The sequence below is a fragment of the Microtus pennsylvanicus genome, chromosome X (assembly GCF_037038515.1).
Source record: "Microtus pennsylvanicus isolate mMicPen1 chromosome X, mMicPen1.hap1, whole genome shotgun sequence".
Classification (NCBI taxonomy): domain Eukaryota; kingdom Metazoa; phylum Chordata; class Mammalia; order Rodentia; family Cricetidae; genus Microtus; species Microtus pennsylvanicus.
The window spans coordinates 4,290,589-4,312,344 of NC_134601.1; the positions used below are offsets into that span (position 1 = coordinate 4,290,589).

General features: G+C 43.5%; 1 protein-coding gene and 1 non-coding gene across 7 annotated transcripts in view; both read left to right on the forward strand.

The window, feature by feature from the left end:
- Positions 1-424: 424 nt before the first annotated feature.
- Fhl1 (four and a half LIM domains 1) overlaps positions 425-21,756 on the forward strand; it is a 62,477-nt gene continuing 41,145 nt past the window's right edge. Inside the window, exons 1-2 of one of the 6 annotated variants that reach the window (XM_075956666.1) lie at positions 425-573; positions 20,996-21,042. The gene's annotated coding sequence lies outside the window, so the exon portion shown is untranslated. Of the gene's footprint in view, positions 793-20,995; positions 21,043-21,756 lie in introns of all 6 variants that reach the window. The other 5 variants (XM_075956670.1, XM_075956667.1, XM_075956671.1 and 2 more) reach the window with 5 other exon arrangements.
- Positions 17,281-17,386, forward strand: LOC142841857 (U6 spliceosomal RNA). The gene has a single exon (XR_012909117.1). It is a non-coding gene; the product is annotated as a U6 spliceosomal RNA (small nuclear RNA).

A 21,756-nucleotide genomic window follows, 5' to 3' on the forward strand; every position in this document is an offset into this window, starting at 1 on the left:
CTTTGTTGCTCCCACCTCCTGGGCTCTGGCCGCGGCTGCCTGCAGTGACTCGTGACTCCCCGACAGCCCGCGAAGGCCGGCCCGCAAGGGGGGGGGCGAGCCCCCCCAGCCCGCCCTCCGCGTGCCCTTCCAAAGCTAGCGGGTGCTCCGGGAAGCAGCGCCACCGCGGGCTCGCGGCCACCTCCCGCGCGCACCCGCGCACGCCTAGCAGGCATCCTGGCCTCTCCTGAGGCGGGGCCCACGCAACCGCGCCCCCTTCCCGCGCTTGCCCAACCGGCTCCCGCGCGCGCGCGCCTGCGGTCTCCCCGCACCGCAGCCCCCGCGCTACCGGCAGAGCCCAGGCGGACGCGCGCTCGGCCCTGCCCCGCCCCGCCCCGAGTGGGCCGCGCCCGCCCCCGCCCCCGCGCGTGCTCCCTCCCTCCCTTTTTCCCTCCCACTCTCGTGCGCCCCTCCCCGCGCGCCCTACATCCACCGCCCGCCCGAGGGGGCTCAGTCCGCAGTCGTCACTGTCGCCGCCACGCTTCGGCCTCGGAGCTGGTAGCGGCCACCGGTGCCGCTTAGACAGCTGCGTGGGTGAGCATCCCCAGACAGTAAGCCCGCGTTCCCTCCGTGTGTGTTGTGTGTGTGTGTGTGTGTGTGTGTGAGCGCCTCCCTGGGGAGCCACAGCTCTGCTCCGCTGCCGCCACTCCGGGGCTGCGCCGACCTGCGGGGTTTGGGTACCTGCGGCCTCCAGCTTCGGCGGCCTCGCCCACGCTGGCGGCTGCGGAACCTGGGGCTCTAAGGTCCCTTAGGGTGCGTGCCTTGGCCTCCTCTCCAGAGCTTCGCTCCCTGGAGTGGGGGGGGGGGGCTGTGGATTCAGTGGGGGTGGCTCTGGGTCTTTCCTCTGAAAGGATTGAGGGTGAGGGTAAAAAAGAGGGGGCTTTTGGTTTTCTCACCCAGGATGGCGGACAGTGGGGGTGGGGCGAGGTGGGGACACCTTTGGTTTTTTTTTTTTAGGCTAGCTAGCAGCAGTTGAGAGTAGCAGGGGGGGTGATGATGACGATGATGATGGGGGTGCTTCATTGGTTATCCATTAAGGATGGAGCCTGTTGGGCTGGAGAGGAAGGTGGAACCTGCCTTGGTTCCTTCCACGGAGATGTTGAGGGAGCTGCATGGTGGTTTTCCTTTTGGGGATGCTGGGGGTGGAAGGAGGGGAGTGCAAGGAGAAGGTGAGGGAGGGAGAGGGCTGGTGGAGCGGTTCTGCCCTCCATGGGGAAGGGCAGTCATGTGGGGGATGGGGGTGGGGAGAGGGGACTGGATTTCTGCTCTAGCATGGACGCAAGAAGAAGGTTCTAGCACTTAGGTTGAGTCTTGGTTGAGCCTTGACAAGGTGGGTTAGGGAAACTGCTGGGTGTGACCTTTCTGTATTCAAAAAGCTTGAAATTCCCACTACATGCTGTCTTGGGCACTGGGAAAAAGGTTTCTGCTTCCGAAGTTCCCATGGCTTAGCCTTCCACCGCTAGGTAGAGGTTTGAATCAGAAAGGCCAAGGCAAACTCGGCGTATGCGCTATTATTTTCTGTATTGGGGCCTTTAGAATTTCCCAGGCTTATTCTGATTACAACGACCCCCACAACTAGGGTGGCACATTGGGAAGAGGAGGCAAGATAGTATATGAATGTGATTTTGGATTTGGTTTTTGAATTTCCTGAAGGGCAAGAGTGGGACAAATGTCTTTGCTGGAAATCCTCTATACTCTTCATTTAAATTATGCCATTGGGACTAGCTGAGCCTCCTTTGATTTGAATTTGGAACAGATCCAGTTTTCCTAATTGGAGCTATCATTTTGTAATTGCTTGTAATTCTCCATGTTATCAAATGTATTTCAAGTTTATAAAATACTGGGAATATTTTTGTTATCTTGATTAAGGCTGTTTTAATATAAACGGAATGATCATTGGAAATGAGAACATTTAAGGAAGAGGACAAGTTTAAATTCTGGGTCACGTGGAATTGGATAGCGTTCCCATCCTCACCCATCCCCAGGAACAGGCCGCTCCCTGTTCCATATACTTCAAAAAAATCAAGGCTTGGGGTTGGTAGTTTAGCTTTGGAAATTAATGCCCATATTTGCTTAGGAAGATTGTGCATTAAAAAGCTGTGGATCTTCAGTGTGCCAGGACGATAATGCTTTTCCATTTGGGTTACATGAGGTTCCCATCTAGTCTACCTTCAGTCTTTAAAAACATCTAGTGAACATTTTTAAGGGCAAAATAGAGTCTGCATGCAACAGGAGATTTGTTAACTAGGCCACGATTCGTACAAAGCACCACACAGTTAAGTACGCATTCTAATAGTACCATATAGATTCTGTAACCACACATGGCTTTTGAAATTCTAGGCTTCCATTCCAATATTTCATTCTTTTTTTTTGGAGAAGGGAAATATTTTTTCTAGCATGTCTAGATTTGGGGATGAGACGAAGAGTATAACATGCAAATTGGTAGAAATTCCTCTTGCATGAGTTCTTTGGAGATAATTTAATATACATTAAATGAATGGATTACTTGAATAAGATATTGACTTTGTTGCAAATGTTAAAATTAGAGATGTTGAAGTGGAAATAGAGCATGGGTCTACGTGATTAACGAACATACATTTACTTGTGCTATTGTGTGTACCATTCAAATGTTTATGTGATGTGTTCGTGTGTGTGTTCTGCAGCAAGGCGGGGGTGAGAAAGAGCGCATTTTCACAATCTAATTTAAATCTGGTGTTTTTTTCCTCTGAGGGAGAAGAATGCTGAAAGTGGTGAAAAGAAAAAATTCTTAAGAGGAGCAGTATGTTGGTGGGAAAATGGGCCTTTCGTTTCTCTCTAAACAAAAGGAGCAAAGGGAATCTTTTACTTGGCTTTTTGAGAACCTGTTGTAAGATGGGGGGCGGTATATGAAGAACTTTCAGAAATTAGCAGTCTGATGAAATAGTTGTTCTAAATAATCTTAAAGATTTGGCTAGTTATCTCTTGGAAAAGTAACATGTAAATTAAGCCTTTGTGTGAGAAATTCAGCATCAGGCCTTCAGTTTGGATATTCATTCATTCATTCATTCATTCATTCAGTTGTTGTAGCACTGGGGATGGAATCCAGGCCTCACACATGCAGAGCAGGCTCCGTTATCATGCAACACCATCCCTAGCCCAAGTTTAGACATTAAAAACAAATAATTTGTTGAAGGCATGGCAGCTAATCTCCTGAGGCTATGCCCTGTTTTCCTAATCTCTTCCTCCTGGTTCTCTTCTTTTCACACCCCCCCCCCCAGCAACATTAGCTTTTATAACCTTGTAGGAGTTGAACAAATGTTCCTGCTTGCTTGAACTTTAGTCCTTAACTTTTGTCTACACATTTTGTTGTTGTTGTTGTTAACTGAACTACACAGTTGTTTGGATTTGGGATACATGGGAGTATATTGTAGTTATTTTTTCTTAAGATATTTTTTTTTCTTTCTGCTCCTGTCGTACACAGTAAAAAAGTTTCCCTCCCTTCCCCTCCTTCCCGCTCCCTCCCCTTCCTCTCTGCCAGCACAGCGCCTAATTAAGCAGAATATATGAGCATTCCTTTCTCCACCAGCCATTTATAGAGTCTCCTCCTCTGATGGAGGCCCATGTACCTGGTGCCCGGATACCAAGTATATAAGAAATATCTCCTGCCTTTCTGGTGTGATTCTAGAAAAGTATAGATAGTTAATCCGTTCTGATTAATTAAGACATGTCTGGAGTCCTTTGGCTATCCGTATAGTCGTTGTGAATCTATTAAACATTCGTTAGTCCTGCAAACAGTGAAGTCATTTCTTTCCAATGCCTTTGAGAATTGAGACATATTTTTCATTTGGGGTACTATAAATCAATTGTTGAAAATATTTACAAATGGACATCTTGATTAAACATTTGTAGACTTTCCTTTGTTGTATGAAAACTGCATAGCATTCTCATGGTCTTGGATATCCTAAGTAATTTGAGATGATTTAAAGTATATGAGAAAATGATGTAGATTATGTGCAAATACAGTGTAATTTTATATGAAAGACTTGATCATCTGTGGATTTTGCTATCTATAGATAGATTATGGAACCAACCACCTTTGGATACTGAGAGCCTGTGTCTTATAGGCTAAAGATTTTCTCTTTGAAATTTTTTATTATTATTATTTTTTAAATCTTTTTTTTATTGAGAAAATGAGAAAGAAAAAACAAGTTTCCACCTCCTCCCAGCCTCCCATTTCCCTCCCCCTCCTCCCACCCTTCTCCCCCTCCTCCCACCCTTCTCTCCCTCCCCCCACTCCTTTCCCCCTCCCTCTCCAGTCCAAAGAGCAGTCAGGGTTCCCTGCCCTGTGGTAAGTCCTAGGTCCTTCCCCCTCCGTCCATATCTAGGAAGGTGAACATCCTTTTGAGGCAAAGTCTCCTGTACTTCAGGCCAACCTTCAACTCTCAATCCTCCTGCCTCCGCCCCCTGATTGCTGGGAATAAAGGCATGTGCTAGCGTGCCTAACTTTCCCTTTTTTAATTAGTCGATATAATTGCATGTATTTATGAGGTACAGTGTGATAGGCTGATTCATAGATACAATGTGTAAAGATATTTTCTATAAATTAAAGGGAGCGTATCATATTTACTGATATTTAAAGTCACCTTTCTTATTTTCTTAGCTGGCTGTCCTGGAGCGTACTGTGTAGCCCAGCATCAGCATGGTCTTGAGTACATAGAGATTCACCTTCCTCTGCCTCTCAGTGCTGGGATTAAAGGTGTCTCTATAAACTTATCTTTCCATATGGTGTAGAGGAGTGAGAGATGGATGGCCAGCCTCCCTTCCTGTGATTTAAAACATTTTCTAATGGCAAATTGAGACCAAGTCATTTTTCCGTGGTTAATTTTGAATTACGGTTGGCCATGGGTGATGGGACTCATAAGAGTGAATAGTATTCCGTAGTGCCTTGATAAACCTTTGATCTTCTGCAGAGTCCCATCTGAGATCCTGGAGAATCATTCTGCTTGTGGAATGTGCTGGACTAGTGGTTTTCATCCCCAGGGAATTTGCCACACGGGGGTCACTGGACAATGCCCAGAAGATGTTTTTTCCCAGATGCACTTCCTGGAATCTAGTCACTAGAGGCCAGGGGTGTTGCTTAAATATCCTAGAACTCATAGGGCAGCAACCCCAGCATAAATGTGGCCATCCTGAAGCCTCAGTAATGCCGAGGTTGATGTAATTTCCTCTACAAACACAGGAACACATAACTTCAGGAGAGGAAAGGACAATAGCAGTGTGTTCATGTGACCCTGTAGAGGACTCGGCTGAGCTCATTTGATTAGACTTCAAAGTGGCTAGTTCCTGCCCATCAAACTGAATAATTAGAATAGCAGCTTGTGTTTATGGCACTCTGTTCCAGGTGCTTGCATACATTACATGTTTCTCTTCTTTGGTAAATGAGGAATTAGGTTCAAAGAGGTAAAATAAGTTGCCTTGGAAGTAGAGATGAAAATCTTTTGACGTTCACGGTTCCCCTTATGGTGGGCATCATTCAAGAATCTTAGCGAACACAATTTTAAATGCTGTAGAAGTTCATCAGTATACAGAGACCTCATTTGCAAATTCTTTATAATAAAAATAGAGCATGGTATTGAGAAAACTGAAAATTACTCTATGTTCTAAGTACCATTGAGTTTGCTTGAGATTAATTAAAACCAGGAATGATAAATTTGGAAAGGCTTGGAGTAAGTAGCAAGGGAAGAGGAAAAGGGGACCAGGGAATTAGCATTAATTCTTTTTCATGCATTTTAGGAATTATGCTAGTTGTATTGACACTCATAATCTCGTTTGCCCCTCTTCGTTCTACAGAGTCTTGAAGGTGTGCATTTCATGAAGAATCTGAGACTGGAGCCAGGCAGTGGTGGTGCACACCTTTAATCCCAGCATTTGGGAGGCAGAGGCAGGTGGATCTCTGTGAGTTCAAGGTCAGCCTCATCTAAAGAGCAAGTTCCAGGACAGCTAGGGCTGTTGCACAGAGAAACCCAGTCTCAAAAAAAGACAAAACAAAACAAAAAACAAAATTAGAGTTCCAGACTGCACAACTGATAAATGGCAGAGTGGGGATTTGAGTTAAAGTTCCGTGGCTAAGCTACTGTCCCTGTCGTAAAGGCTTATGGTGAGTGGAGGTACCTCCTGGCAGAGAGAGAGAGAGGAGAGTATATGAGTGTTGGGTAAAAAGTAATTTTAGAGACAGTGATGGTTGCCAATGGATCGTGGTGTTCTGTGATTGACAATAAGGGGTGAGTATCTGCTCTCTCTTCAGCTGATAAGAATTGAATTCAACATGGAATTTGTTTTAGAGCTCTATCCCAAGAGACTGCAATGTTTATTTTGGAGAACTTTATTTTCTGGTGTACCTGAACTTTCAAGACAGTGCTTTTTTTTTTAATAGCCACAAACCTGGGCATTATCTACATTGGCATCCATCCAGCAGCTTGGCTTTCCCTTCGTTAGAGACCTCACTAATGATGGCACCTGGTTCTCTTTTTGTACAGTTTGAACATTGACACTTGCTATGGAAGTTGTTTTTGTAACATCAGATTTATTCTTGTGTTTTCCATCTGAGGGAATTTTGTTTTGACAGCTAAGTATTTATCTTAACTTTTGATGTCTTTTGTTTTAGAGCAGAAGAAGAGGAGAAAAATTTTTAAAGCTCATTAACAATCATATTTTGTCTAGAAAATGTGTGTGCACGTGTGTGTACGTATATACGCACAAGCGTGTGGGCCGAAAAGGGTCCTGGTGTTTCACTTCATTTACTTGAAGTTGGAAAAGAATTTTAACCATGGTTCTCCAGAGCCATGGCACTGGACAAAAAGAACTGTTACTTAGATCAAATGCATGTTTTGATTTCCACGTAGGACTGTCAGCCATAGATTGTGATTATGATAATAATGTCCTCATTCTGAGCACAGCAATCAGCCAAGTGCTAATCATCCACTGTGTGCAGGCATGCATGGTGATACTGCCCGGTTTTGCTCCACACCTCAATGACCATGCTCTATTTTAATCTTTGCTGTGTGGGGTATGGAAACAGGCCTTGTGCACGCAAGACTAGTGAACTGCCACTAGCCTGCATTCTACAGACTCATCCCACTAATTTCAGCTAGATGGGAGATCTGGGGAAACTTGTAAGGATGCACAATCTTTTCCTGTAAATCCTTTAGTACTTCTCTGTTGTCGAAAATATAGAAACACAGAAAGGCTGTGAGAAGAAAACAAAAAGCACCCATAATTATATCATCTAGAAGTTAGTGACAGCGTTCTGTGCATCTTTTAAAAATGTAGTCATTTTTTTTTATGGTGGACTCAAGTCCATCGCAAAATTGCTAACTTTAACATGCTCTCAGGTTTTCTACTCTGAAGATTATCAGAGTCACTGCTGGAAAGCTAGCCAGTCATGATCATATTGCAGGCGGCGGGGAGTTGGGGTTGGCCTCTGGCCGCTTCAGTCTGCTCTGCAAAGAAGGGGAGCGTGACTCGCACAGGTTTTTCTTCTTCCGCTTGATGAGTAGGATTTCAATAGCAGAAAGTCAGCCTTCCCTTCATTTTAAAGATGAGGAAACTGAGGCTCAGTTAATGAAAGAATTCTGACTTGAATTCTTTATTTTTTTTTTCTAAATTGAGTTAAACTTTTTGGTAGTCTGTCCCTCAACACATCAAGTTTTGGGGCAGGTGGGATAACTTAGTAATGGGCTTGCTCTACAAGCTCAGGGACCTGAATTCAGCCTCCAGTGGAACATGCTTATAATCCCAGCTCCTGGGGAGGAGGATGCAGGGGGACCCTGAGGGGCTCACGGGCCAGCCAGCCAGCCTAGCCTGCATAGCTAGATCAAGGCTTACCAAGTATGCTTAAAATGTAAAATGAAAGGCAACTTCAAGACACTTTGGACATGGTAGCCCAGAAGACCATAATTAAGGCTTCTCCATAAAAGTATTCTTCCTTTATAAAATGAGATATCTGTTCAAGTTGTGGGAGATTTGAAGCTTTTTGTCTGTTTTAGATCTAGGTAGAAAATTGAATTATAATAGATTTTTGATAGTATAGCCATTAATGGATTATGCAGATACAGGCACACACCCTTTATTTTAATCTGACACACAAGTTCCTGGGGGTGGGCTTAGAAAGAGGGTTCCAAATGGTTAAGAACATTTGCTACTCTGGTAGAAGACCTGGGTTTGGTCCCAAGGACCCACATCATGGTGGCTCATAACCATCTGTGACTGAAGTCCCAGGGGATTGGATGCCCTCTAGTGGCCTCCTCAAGCACCAGACACTTACGTAGTACTTTTATGTTCAGGTGAATGTATGATATCGTTCATATATATCAATCATATGCATAAATTAAATAAGTCTTAATGAAAATATGTTCTTGGGTCTGGAGAGATGATTTAGCAGTTAAGAGCACTGCAGTTCTTCCAGTAGATCCAGGTTCAATTCCCAGCACCTGGCTGACAACTGTAACTCCAGCTCCAAGAGATCCAGCATGCTCCTTCTGACATCTGTGGGGACCTACAGCCAAGCTCATATGCACCTACACACACACACACACACACACACTCCTCACACTCCTCTCTCCCTCTCTTTCCCTCTCCCTCCCTCCTTTCTCTCTCCCTCCCTCCTTTCTCTCTCCCTCTCTCCCTCTCTCTCCCTCTCTCCTTCTCTCTCTCCCCCTCCCTCCTTCCCTCCCTCCCTCTCTCTTTCCCTCTCCCTCCTTCTTTCTCTCTCCCTCTCTTTTCCTCTCTCCTCTCTCTCCCCCTCCCTCCCTCTTTCCCTCTCTCCCTCCCTCCATCCCTCCCTCCTTCCCTCCCTCTCTCCTTCCCCCTCTTTCTTTCTCTCTTTCTCTCTGTCTCTCTCTCTCTCTCTCCCCCCTCAAGGAATCTTTTTATTTTTAAGTTTTTAGGGTTCCTCCCATTTTGCCTGGATGAAGACATTTTCTTCTGTGGTTGGGTTTCCCTCTCTCTGTGTGCCCACTGCATGTCTTTTAACCACCAGAGTGACTTTTGTCAGCCTATGTCACTGTACCCACTTCCTTTTCCTCCCTATCATCCTTGCGGCACATTTTCCAGCCATTCCATCCGCCTTTCTCTTATCTGTATTTGTCACTGTTGGGCTTACACTACCTTGACCGGGCTAGGTCTCTTTCTCCACTGTGGATGCTTTCCAGAGTAGAGGTGAGGTGAGAAACTCAATACAGAAATATCATTGGCAGAATAAATCAAATATGGTGAGAGTGCATGGGCTCTATACATGTCAACTTGTGAATGCAAAGTGATTTTTCTTCATAGCTAGGGTACCAGCACATGGCAAAGGGTGTGTAAAGATGCATATGGATATTTACTGCTGAGGGATATTAGTGGAGCAAAGGAGCAAATGTCCCTTTAACTAAGCGTGGATTTTCAAATAGCCTTTGCTCTTGCTCATCTCTGTGCCCTGTAGTGAATGTGGTACATCACCAGTAATACAGTGACTGTCATCTGAGAGCGGATTTTCCTTCCAATGTAAGCTGCTGAGACGGTATAGATAAAAGGTACACAGAAGACTCATGTAGACTTACTTGAGAGCATTGCTTTGATAAGGCAGAATCAGCCAGCTCTGCTTGAATAGTTGGGAAAGCTCGTCTTTCAGTTAAGCTTTAGAGTGTACGGTTATGTCTGTTGGCCCCTGTTCACTTTGAAATTTGATTTCTCCGAAGACTTTAAGGGTTGTCTTTTCAGTGAACTGCGCCAGCTCTAGTCTTCTGCACCGTCCCTTGTTCGTGAAGCAGATTGCTAGCACATCAAGGAAAGACACTATGGTGGGTGTATTGGTTTACACCTTTAATCCTAGCACTTGAGAAGTGGAGGCAGGAGATCATGGGTTTGAGACCAGCTTAGGGTACACAGTAAGCCCCCCTCAGTCTCAAAACCAAATCAGCAAAGAAGTCAGGCCCCCAAATTAAAATGAGGCAATGCAAGTTTCTATCTGCATGTGTAGATAAAGCAACTGGCCTCCTTAAATGCCTGCTTATTTAGCAGCATTGATATACGACAAATGATAGCCATTTAAGTGCTCTGATTTGATGAGTTGTGACAAATGCATATACCCGTGAAACTACTCTTATAGTTGGGATATGCGTTTTTCATCCCCCCCCCAATTTTCCTGTGCCCCTCACTCCTAATAGGCTTCTGTATGAAAATCCCTTTCCAAATTAGCTTTAGGAGTTAATGGATCTTATACACAAAAGCCGGATTATGCCCAGAATGCAATCTTTTTCTCTGTATTTAAAGCAAAGTAACATTACAGAGGAATCCTGGGCGTGGCTTTTCTGATACACTTTCCTGATTACCTCCAGTAAACTGCTTAGTAATAGTTTCATTGCATATTTGGATGGAAGGCAAATTACAGCCAAGAGAGAAGTAATTGTGTTAAATAGAAGAGACATGTATGTTTACATAGTTTTCCTGAAAAGTCAAATACTCAGGAACAGGAGGAAAAGTGGCTGGGGCTGTTGCTCAGTGGGAGAGCCCTTAGGGTCACAAAGCTACTGATTCAGTTTCCCAAACACACAAAACAGACAGAAAACCCAGTAAATTAAACAATTGAAATTTTGCTTCAAATTTATTCATGAAACAAAAAAATGATAAAAGAATAAAATATATTTATATACAGTTACTAAATGATAGGTATATTTTCTGAGAAACTTGTCAGAAGACTTTACTATTGTATAAATATCAGAATATAAACTGGGCAGTGGAGGCGCACACCTTTAATCCCAGCACTCGGGGCGGGGGGAGGGGGTAGAGGCAGGAGGATCTCTGTGAGTTCAAGACTAGCCCGGTCTACAAGAGCTAGTTCCAGGACAGGCTCCAAAGCTACAGAGAAACCCTGTTTCGAGAAACCAACAAAACAAAACAAACCAGAATATACTTGAAGAAACCTAGAGGCATAGCTTCCTAAACATGTACTGTGTATGGCATAGCCTTGTGTTTATAACTTGTAATAGCGGGTATCTATAGAGCTTCTTATACTAAATATTGAAGGCAATTGAAACAGAGTGGTAGGTACCTGTCTATCTAAATAAAAAAGGCATAGAAAGGGTGCTGGAGAGGTAGCTTGGTAACATGCTTGCTGTGTAAGCATGAAGATCTGAGTTTGGATCACCAACACCTATTTTTTTTTAATTAAAAGAGCTGTGTGTGGTGGCACGTGCTTATAATTCCAACACTAGGGCCAGGGGAGGCGGTGAGACAGGAAGGTCCCTAGGGCTTTCTGGCCACGCAGTCTGTGCTATTTAGTGAGCTGAGGTTCTCTGGTCTCCATGTGTGTGCATGGATGTGTGTGTGCGCGTGAAAAAAAATGAGAATCCTGGGTTTTTTGCAGCTCAGGTATAATCAGGATTGAAATACATACCGCATGGCATTGGAATGTTATGGCACACGACAGTCCACCTGTATCTTCAGGTGCACACAGATAGACACACAGTCGTTTTTATAGGAATAACCTATGATTTGGAATAACGCTATCTGTGCATAGCCTCCATACCCTGTTTACACATTTCTGTGTAGCGCAGGCTTTTTCTCTTATCTGTATTATTGAATGAAATAATTATTGGAAGAAGTTGGGGGCTGCTGTAGTCCGGTGCAATCGTCCGTTTCTTACTGTCAGAAAACTTGAGAAGGCAGGAAGTGTTTTTGCTGCCACCCTGTTGATTGCTGTGACCCTGGTCTGTGCCCACTCCCCTGCCACCCCTGCTTTGCCCTGTGACTGCCCTCTCTGTCTTCCTTCCTGATTTTCTCTTTATATGTCTTTCCTGTTTCCTCGTGCTATTTCTTCTGCACTGCCTCTGCTATCTCTTAAAAAATGCATTTCATGAATGTCTCCAGACTGAGTGGGCACTAAACAGGAATCGTAGCATCTTTAGGGCTGTGTTTCCGACTTTTCATTTCGGGATCCAGTAAAACTTTGAGTCTCCTTTCAAGTTTGGAGTCAGACTGGAGGTCATAGAGTCGTGAAAGGCTGGTATTCGGAAACCCAAAACAGTATACATCCTGTCCTGTGTTACAACAGTTTTGGAACAATGAATCCATAAAACTAAAAGGATTTATAGTATTCCTGTGATGCATCCTTTAACAATGCTCTGGAGTATAGGTATTTATTGTTTTTCAGACTGTCCCAACATTAGTCAAAGCCTATAAAATGTATGGCACAAAGCATGAACCCTAGTGCAAATTATAGTCAATAAGATAGATTTTAGTTCATAATAATGTATTAATATTGTCCCATCAGTGTGGCAAATGTAGATGTTGAAAGTTCAGTTCCAGGACCCTATCCCTCGAATGCAAGAATCTACAATACCCAATCCTTTATATAAAATGGAGTATATACATGCATATGACCTATGCATATGCTTCTGTATATTTTAAACCATCTTTATATTCTTCACAATACCTAAGGTAATAAAGTGCTCCGTGCCTATTCTACATTGTTTGGAATAATTACATGAGAAAAATCTACATACTCCACATGCATGTAATGTCTTATTCTCCATATCTCCCATGCAAATTCGGTTAAATCTGTATGTGCAACCTGTGGATAGGGAAGGGCAGCTTTACCCGGAAGGAATGGGGAGGACAGTGGCAGTGGCTACAGGGCAGGTATGTGACAACATCTTCTTGTCCCCTTGATGTTTACTCACTTGCTTCTTCTTGCCCTCTTCTGTTCCTCTTTATCCTCCTGTGGTTATTTGGGGATTGTCTGTTAAAGAACAGGGAGGACGCCTGCATGAAAAGAAGCTTGGTGGATGTACCACAACTGCCCGAACATTGCACGTTAAACTTTTCTAGCACTCAGAACTTTACTGCTGTCATGGTCTCTTCCGATTAAAATGCTAGGCACTCTGTAAATGTTTTCTGACATGGAATTTGAAAGCAAAATTGTGTCACATTGTGAACTTAGTTTTACCGTCCCTGCCATGTTTCAGACCCTCATACGTTTTTCTTTATGTGTCTGTCATTGCTCCTATAAGAGATAATGGCAGCACCCATGTGGATGTGATTGACCCTGTGACTCGTTGATTGCAGTGCAGCTGCCTGTATGCCAGTATGCAACTCGCAAACCCCAACTTCTGACAAGTATGGGTCTGAGTACATCATAGAGCGAAATCAACAAGTGCTTATTCAGTGCTCACTCTAGAACACACGCATAGCTTGCTGCTATTATGGAGACTAGTAAAATCAATCTCTCTGAGCAAGGAATGCTCATTTTAATTGAAGATGCTGTGAGCAGTGCGGCAAAGCTGTGCCAGAAAGAGTATTGAACTGGGCAGGGCAGGGCAGGGCAGGGCAGGGAGTGCCAAGAGTCAGGAATTTGAACCCTACCCAGAGGACCATTTGATTCTCTGAGAAAATAATTCCTCCAGTTTATAAAAAGACAGTTTCACTGGATCATCTTAAGATATTTGTGGATGTTTCAAAAGGTGTTCCATTTTCTTTTCTCTAAATGAGATATACAAGGTTAAACATCCCTAAATGCCCTGGTTTTGGGATATTTCATATTTCAAATTAAGGATTCTTGAGTGGTGAAGTCTACACAAATATTCCAAAATCTTGGCAAAATCATAACTCTTAAATACCAGTAGTTTTAAGATTTCAAGGAATGGGCTGGGTGTGGTCATGCATGCCTTTTCATCCCAGCACTCAGGCAGAGGTTGGCAAATCTGCCTGTGGTCTATATAGTGAGTTCCAGGGCAGCCAAAGCTCTATTGACAAGACCCTACCTCAAAAACATAACAAAACAAAAAACTTAAAAAAAAAAACAAAAAACAAAACCAGATTTAAGTGAATGATGTTCAGTCTATGGATATACTTATTGTTTTATGGTACATCTATATATATCATATAATCATAATGTAGGGTCCTTGGACCCAGAGTACAGATTCTAGAAATTCAGGTTCATGAGCTGACTGAATCAGAGAGCTGGGGTTGGGGCCTTGCCACCTGTGTTAGAACAAGGGTAATTCTGCTATCCACCAAAAGTGTGACAGCCTTGAGATAAATGAAGGTGCGAGCACATCTTGGTCTGGCGAATACTGCTTGCTCTTTACAGCATGGCACCTTGATGCCGTGTTTTCTGGAACGAAGGGAGTATGTATGTATCTTCACCTGAAGGAAGGTGAAAGGCCTAGAGATGACCTCTGTCAGCCATTTTGTAAGGGGACCTAATCCGACTAACGAGGGTTTCATCCTCCTTGATTAAGGCACCTCAGGACCTTGCCTCTTGATGTTGTCTTGTTACTTACACTTAAAAATGGATTTCAGAGACTATGGAAATATTCACGCTCTTGCACAGGGGAGGTCAGGAGAGCTAATAGAGGAGAGAAAGGGAAGGTCATGAGGGTGTCCTTGACTAGTGTGCAGTGTGAAGCGGTCATCAAGCCCCCTGCTACTGGGAAACATAGTCCGGCACATGTGGAACACTAGGAAGGTGTGCTCAGTGGAAAAGGCACTACATATGGGGAAGGGCAGAAAGGCCAGAGGGCTTAACACTGCAGTGGAACCACTTTCCTAAGGGCCTTCATTTCTTCCAGGAGGGAGGAGCCTCTGGGCTCTAATCTAATCCCTTAAAGCAGTGGTTTTCTTTTTTTCTCTTCCATTTTTTGTTCTTTTCCTTCCCTCCCTCCCTCCCTCCCTCCCTCCCTCCCTCCCTCCCTCCCTCCCTTCTTTCTTTCTTGAGATAGGTCTTTGTGCAACAGTCCAAGATGTCTTGGAACTCGCTTTGTAGACCAGGCTGGCCTCAAACTCAGAGATCCACCTGTTTGCGTCCAGAGTGTTGGGATTCAAGGTGTGTGCCACCACACCTTGAACTCACAGATCTGTCTGTCTCTGCCTCCCAAGTGTTGGGATTAAAGGTGTGTGCCACCACACCTAACTACTCTCTTTTTTTTATTTTAAGGACTTTATCCTTTTTTCACTCCCAAGCCTACATATATTTTTAAACACACTCTAAATCTATCTATCTTTTTTTTTTGAATCTATCTTCACTGTATATCTCTCTTTTTCTGACCACATGAATCTTTAATTTGCTAAGCGATATGGCTAGGATTAAAGCTGGGACTTTGACCGCTGGATCCACCCCATTCCTTAGCTTCCTGAGAGTCTAGCCTCGTGGCAGAGGTACTGGCCAGAGCCGTGTTTATTGCCACAAGTCTATGGTGTTTCAAGGTCCCTGCCACCACCAAAAAGCATGCTATCAGCTACTCATAAACACCATTTAAGTGCTTGGTGTTGGGGCCTCATCAAAGAGCAGCTAAAGCTGGGCCAGGCAGCCTCTCCTAAACGAGATGCACAGAGCAAACTCGAGAAATTGCTGCTAAGAAGAAGCCATGCTTAACTCTGTTATTTTGTGTCTAGAATTACTTCCCAAGCTCTCTCAGGTTTTCTGTGGATGCAGTTGTCCACACGTTGGGCTGATAAGCAGCTGGAGAAATGGTTCAGTGGTTAAGAACACTGAGTGAACTTAAAGAAACTGAGTTAGATTTCCAGCACCTACATGGGGGTTCACAACCGCCTGTAAATCCAATGCCAGGGGCGCTGACATTTTTTGGCCTGGAATTAGGTACACAGGTGGCTCAGAGGCACACATGCAGGCAAAACACCCAGATACATAAAATATTTTGGGGGGTTTTTCAAGGCAGGATTTCTCTTTGTAGCCCTGGCTGTTCTGGAACTTGTTCTGTAGGCCAGGCTGACCTTAAACTCACAGAGATATGCTTACGTCTGCCTCCCAAGTGCTGGAATCACCACCGCCTGGCAAAAAGTAAATTTTAAAATTCTTAAAAGTGTGTTAATGTAATGAAGCTGCAGTTAACAGACAAAACTAGGACTGTGGAAATAATGAGAAAAAGGTCCAAACTTGTTTATGAAGAACAGGCAGGTTTAGTGGTGGTAGACTTTGGTGCAGGAATTGGTCTCTGAATTTGAGGAGGACCAATGCTCCAATGCAGCTGTCCAAATTGTCACTGGGCTCTATCCAGTCCTCTTGTGGTTCATGCTTTTTATTTAGCTTGAGTTTGGGGAGTGGTCTACAGAGAGTTCTATGAAAATAGAAATTATGCTTGCATGAAAAGTTACCCATACTCCTCATGTTAGAGGGGGAAAATGCTGGTTTTTAATATGAAAGAATGCTTGGAGTTATGGGAAAGTTGTAAACTTGGCAATGACTAATTCAAGCCTTTCGGTCAATTAAGTGAATTTTTATTTCAGCATTTGTTTTATTTGGAATCCACTGTAATCGTCATTGAAAGCACACCAATCTTCTTATTTTTAAAGCACAGCACAAATATCGTTGAACACCAGGGCAAAGGACAAGAACGTCAAGGGCTTACCTTTGACTGGTAGCAAATATTTGTTGCTCCATTTCCCATGCTGGGGTTCGCTGTTTGCTTGTGCTTCTGTAGGCATTTCCCCTAGTGCCTAATAGGTCTGGTCTCCAGTCTATTTTAAATGGTGCTTGGAATTTGTAAATATTATTAATATTTTAACATTTCAGTAAAAAGTGGACAAATCCATTTTCTTCTTCCTTTTGGCCAACGGTCCCTGAAACTTGTGTGGAAGCTGTGGAGTGAGGAAGGGCGAGGTGCACTTCTCATCCTTCCACCTTTGCTTTAGAGGAAAGGCACAGCTTCTTAACTGGCTTTAAAACCCACCAAAGCTTACAAATGACCCATTGCTCCAACTGTGGGAAATCTGTGCACTTTTTAGTTTTTGAATGAAATGGAATCTGCTGAAAAATGTGGAATGATTGCAACTTTAAATGTGTAGCCCATACAACAGATGCCTTTAAAGAAAAGAACGGATCGTTCCCAAAACCGTCTAGTGACACTTATCTCCAAATAGTGAAGAAGCCTGTGAAAAATAAGTGTAGAAGGATTGAGGAGATGACTCAGTGGATAAAGTTCTTGCCACACTAGTATGATGGCCCAAGTTCGGATCTCCAGAGCCCATGTAAACACTCTATGTAAGGCTGCCTGCCTGTAGTCCCAGTGCTATGGAGAATGGAGGCAGGCGGATCCTTGGGTCTTGCAGGCTAGCCGCTCTAGCCAGTTGGTGAGCTCCGAGTTCAGTGAGAGACTCTGTCTCAAAGATTTAAAGCAGAGAGTGACTAAGGAAGGCACCAAGTAGTAACTTGCATGTGCACACTAACAAGTGAGCACACCTCCTCACACCCCCAAACTAAAACACATGCTCAATTAGATGGCATGCGCAGTAAAACTGATACTGTACAGAGAAGATTGGCATGGCCATCCATGATGATGGTATGCAAATTTGTGACGTGCTCCATATTTCTAAAAGAACTAAATAAGTGTAGAAACCTGTACGTAATTAATGATTTTTCCTGAGTACGAGTATATTATCAGATATACTTTATACCTAACCTTATTTAACAAAACTTAGACTGTGTTACGTATAAATGACTGAAAATATACTTTAAATGACTTATTTAATTAATATTTTACTGAATAGTTATGTTGCAGGTGTTATGCTGAAATTATTAAAATAAGGCATCTATTATCTGAACCATTCATTCTGAGTAAATTGTCGGTTCTTCTAGAGGAAAGGAGCCAGCGGACATTTCAGCTATACTTATTATTGCATTTCATGGTAACGTTGAAAATAAGTTTTGAACGGTGCATATGCCAGTGCTTCAGACTCGCATATTAATACAAGTAGGGGAATAGTAACAAGGCGAATGGGAAGTCTGAGCCGATTGGTTACCGTCACAGATGTTTCTAATTAAGGGAATACTTAGAGTTTATTCCATCCTCGATTTTTTTTAGGTGGAAGAAAGTATCCTGAAGAACATGATTAAGGGGTGGTTGCCATGACAATCACATCCAAAGCAACTGAAAGGAAACAATGAACCCATGGAGATCATCCATTTTGATTGATTCAACTGGTCATTTAAGTGCATTTAAACAGCTGTTGTCTCTGGTTTTTGGTTTTTCACTTAATTCACTCAATTGATTAGCAACTTGGGGATCCTTTCAGCTTGGCTGGAAGTAATGATAGGGTCATTGCTGTCTCTGAGCAGAATACTTTGATTAAACCTGAAGTGTCTTAAATGTCTCAAAGATGAAATGTCTGGCTTTTTCCAGAATAACAAAATGGCATTTCTAGTTTGACTTACAAATTTGTCAGAATAGGGTAAGATTGGTATGATTTATTTGAAAGTATAACTGACCCTAAAGTATTTCAGTTTTAAGGTTACTTTGCTGTCATCAGATGCTCCTAGGGCTTGACTGTCATTCAGTTTTCAGTCTTTGTTTCGCACAATATTGTTGACCGTGTTGACACGGTCTGCATTATGTCTGTTCAAAGCCATAGTTCTATTCTACATGTTGAAAACTGCACACCGATAATGCCTACTGTATCTTTATCCTCAGGCTCCCAACTAATGTTAAGTGGAACTAGTGCAGAGAAGAAAGTGAAAATGCAAGTGAAGTTCAAGTCTCACTGTAATCTTTCTCTTGGTTCCTGATGGCAAAACTGAAATATGGAAGATAGCTCCATTGGGCTCAGTGGAACCCCAGTATATGAGCTTTTGCTTCCTCAATCTGAGTCTTTCTCTCTTTTGCCCTCTGGAGGGTGTCAGGGAACATGAGATGCAAGGACTTCTGAAATGGATAGCCAGTGTCCTGATCTGTTTAATAGAAGGTCTTCGGCATTGTGTAACTGGTAGCCCCTCCCTACGCAGCAAGAAATTGTATAGGTAGCAAGAAGGCATTTGTAAGGCCAAGATCTTAGGAGGGAAGCTACTTGACTCTTTTAAGTGGAGAACCAGATTCTTTTTGAGTAGAACCCCGTATAAATTGCATCTGTCTCCAGGAATAATCAGTTCTGGAAGGGTGAAATAAAATAGGATATTGAAACTAGAGTGTGAGGAATTCAAGTTTGAAATTAAAGTTGGGCAGAATCTAAAAGAAGAATATACTTGGTATCAAGTATTTGTGGGAGCATAATAAATTGTTCCCCCAGTTGATAGAATTTTGGCTGCTTGTCTGCTGTATGTAAGAAGTGACGGCTGTGTATCTAATGTTCTGTGAAGAAGAGCTGTGTGTGTGTCATGCTCATTTGATTGTTTGCCTTTGGGAGGCTGCTTACTATTAAGAAGTTCAGAGAGGTTGGGCAGCTAATGGAAGGGAGAGCCAGTGTTTCACCTCAGCATGTCTGAATCTGGCAGCCTGTTTGTAAACAGCTGTGGCATGCTGTAGTCTTTCGCAGCTGTATGAAAGGGTGTGGTACCTTCTAGAAACAGCAAGTTTCAAGTGCGGGTGAAGGATGAGATTCTTTTTTTTTTTGTATATGCATGCTATACAACCTAGGTAAAAATAAGAAAGAACGGTTTTTTTGTGCCTGCCATTATGAAATATCAAAGTCCGTTAGCACAAACAAAAATGTAACATGAAATAAATAATGCAATATTTTCTCTTGTGTAGGTGGGAAGAGGAGTAAAGGGTAGTCCCTGAGTTGTTTTTTGTTTTGTTTCGTTTTTGAGACAGGGTTTCTCTGTGTAACAGCTGTGATTTTCCTGGAACTCAACTTTGTAGACCAGGCTGGTCTCGAACTCACAGAATCTGCCTGCCTCTGTCTCCCAAGTGCTGGGATTAAAGGCATGCGCCACCACCACCTGACCTGAGTTCACTTCTAAACAACTCTCTTCGAACGTTAGTTCTTTACCACTGAGACAGATTGACCTTGCTTTTGACTTGGCCAACTAAAACCCTGTTCTTTTAAGTTAACAGTGTGTCCATTTGGACTTCATAGTTGTCCTTAACTGTGCCAGTCATCATTAAGATCTCGTAAACAGATAGATCTATAAATGTCTATATTAGCATATAGAACTAAGTGCACCAGCTCTTGTCTGGCACACACAAAAAATGACATCTGTACTTACTGCTTGTTTGATAATCAGCCTGGAAGTGGTTGTGGGAGCACAGGAGGGATTTCAAGCCTGATTGCAATCCCTGCTTTATGTTTGTCCTATTGAAACTTCCTGAGAGCCTGTTCAGGGTGTGGGAACAAAACAGTTGGCAGCCGATTGTGGTGACACATACCTGTGATGCCAATAGTGGGGGAGGGGGAAGCAGGGTGATCCTGAATTTGAGGCTAGTAAGGATTACACAGTGAGGTCCTTTCTCAGATAAACAAAACCCAAACAGGATCCTGCTCAGGGACAGTTGTCATTTATCAGGTTCCCTTTACAAGTGATAGAAGGTACCAGGGGATGCCTATGGGATGGTGGGGCAGCTGCCTGTATGCCAGGAGGACATTGTGTTGTGCATGTCTATCGTGGGTAGAGCAGCCGGGGGACACCTGTTTCCTAGGATCAGGGCACCATTCTCATTGGGAAGAGCCTGATATCTAGCCTGCATCCTAATCCTGTTGTTGGTGGGAGATAACTTCAGTGGTCACAGGGTACTTCATCTCCATGACAACACCTAAATATTCCTCTGGTGACTTGTGCTCTGTACTCTGGCTGGATCAGAGCCCTCCTGTGGCAAAATATTCTAAAGATGTTAAAAGAGAAAGGAAAAAAGTCTCAACTAATAAATGTATTCTAAACGACTGAATCATTTGTTTTGATTACCCGGGTGATTGCCAAATGTTCATTTAAAACTGAAATAGGCCATGAGCTCACCCCCCTAACAATGCTGAGAGTTTGAGCTAATACAGCTTGATAATGAGGGAGCCGGATCGACTGCCAGGGCTAACGTTATATGATAAACAGATATTTGGAGAAATATGCAGACCATCTTGGCTGTTTCCCGGTGACTCTTCGGGTTAGAAATACAAAGGAGAATGTGTTGCCATGCGTCTTCTCAAAGGAAGATGATTTTTTCTTTATTTCTGACTTTTCTTCTAAAAAGTAATTTTGCTAATTTTTTCCCCAATTTAGGCAACCAGTAGCTGTGTCCAGCCCTTCCGGAACACATCCTGTGTGAGGTAAGAGCTACTAATTGCTACAGATTCTTATGCTGATCTCTAACTTTCCAGTTTGTGGCATTATACAAAGAGCTTTGCTTGTTTGAGAAGTTTAAGAAGGTTTATTTTAGTTGGCTCAACCAGTATCACTGCTTACCCTAAATATTAGCTCTCTGGGGAATGCCTTTTCAAGCAAAAACCTCATTTGCTTTGAATTTGAGAACTTAAAAGTGAATGTGGCAGGCACCACCGAACTTGAAAAGAAAGAGCAGCCCAAGTTGCAGGGTGAACAGTAGGGAGCAGGAAAGCTGCGGAGAGCAAACCCTGGGATGAGTGGAAGACTCCTGGTGGTGGCTGGAAACCTGGTGCTTTGTGCCAGCCGAGTGCTTCAGGCCCAGGAAGCTTTCTGTCCTGGGTGGAAGGAGGCAAGTCACTGTAAGAACCCGGTGCTAACACCACCGTAGAGTGTTTCTGCTGGGTCACCTTAACGTGAGCCAACATGCGTTTTCTAGTTTGCCCTCAAGTTCAGAAACAGCTATGCACCATGAACGTGGTGCATGTAGCCACACGGTCTGGACTTTTTACTGTTGGCATACATTGGCACGATATCCTCTGCTTCCTTTAGCCGGTCGCTGATTTATGCTCTGTGGCAATTCAGGCTTCCTTATTTCTTCCCTTGAGAGAAGGGACATCCATCTTTGAAAATAATTGGAGGGACATCTGAGAGAGATCTAC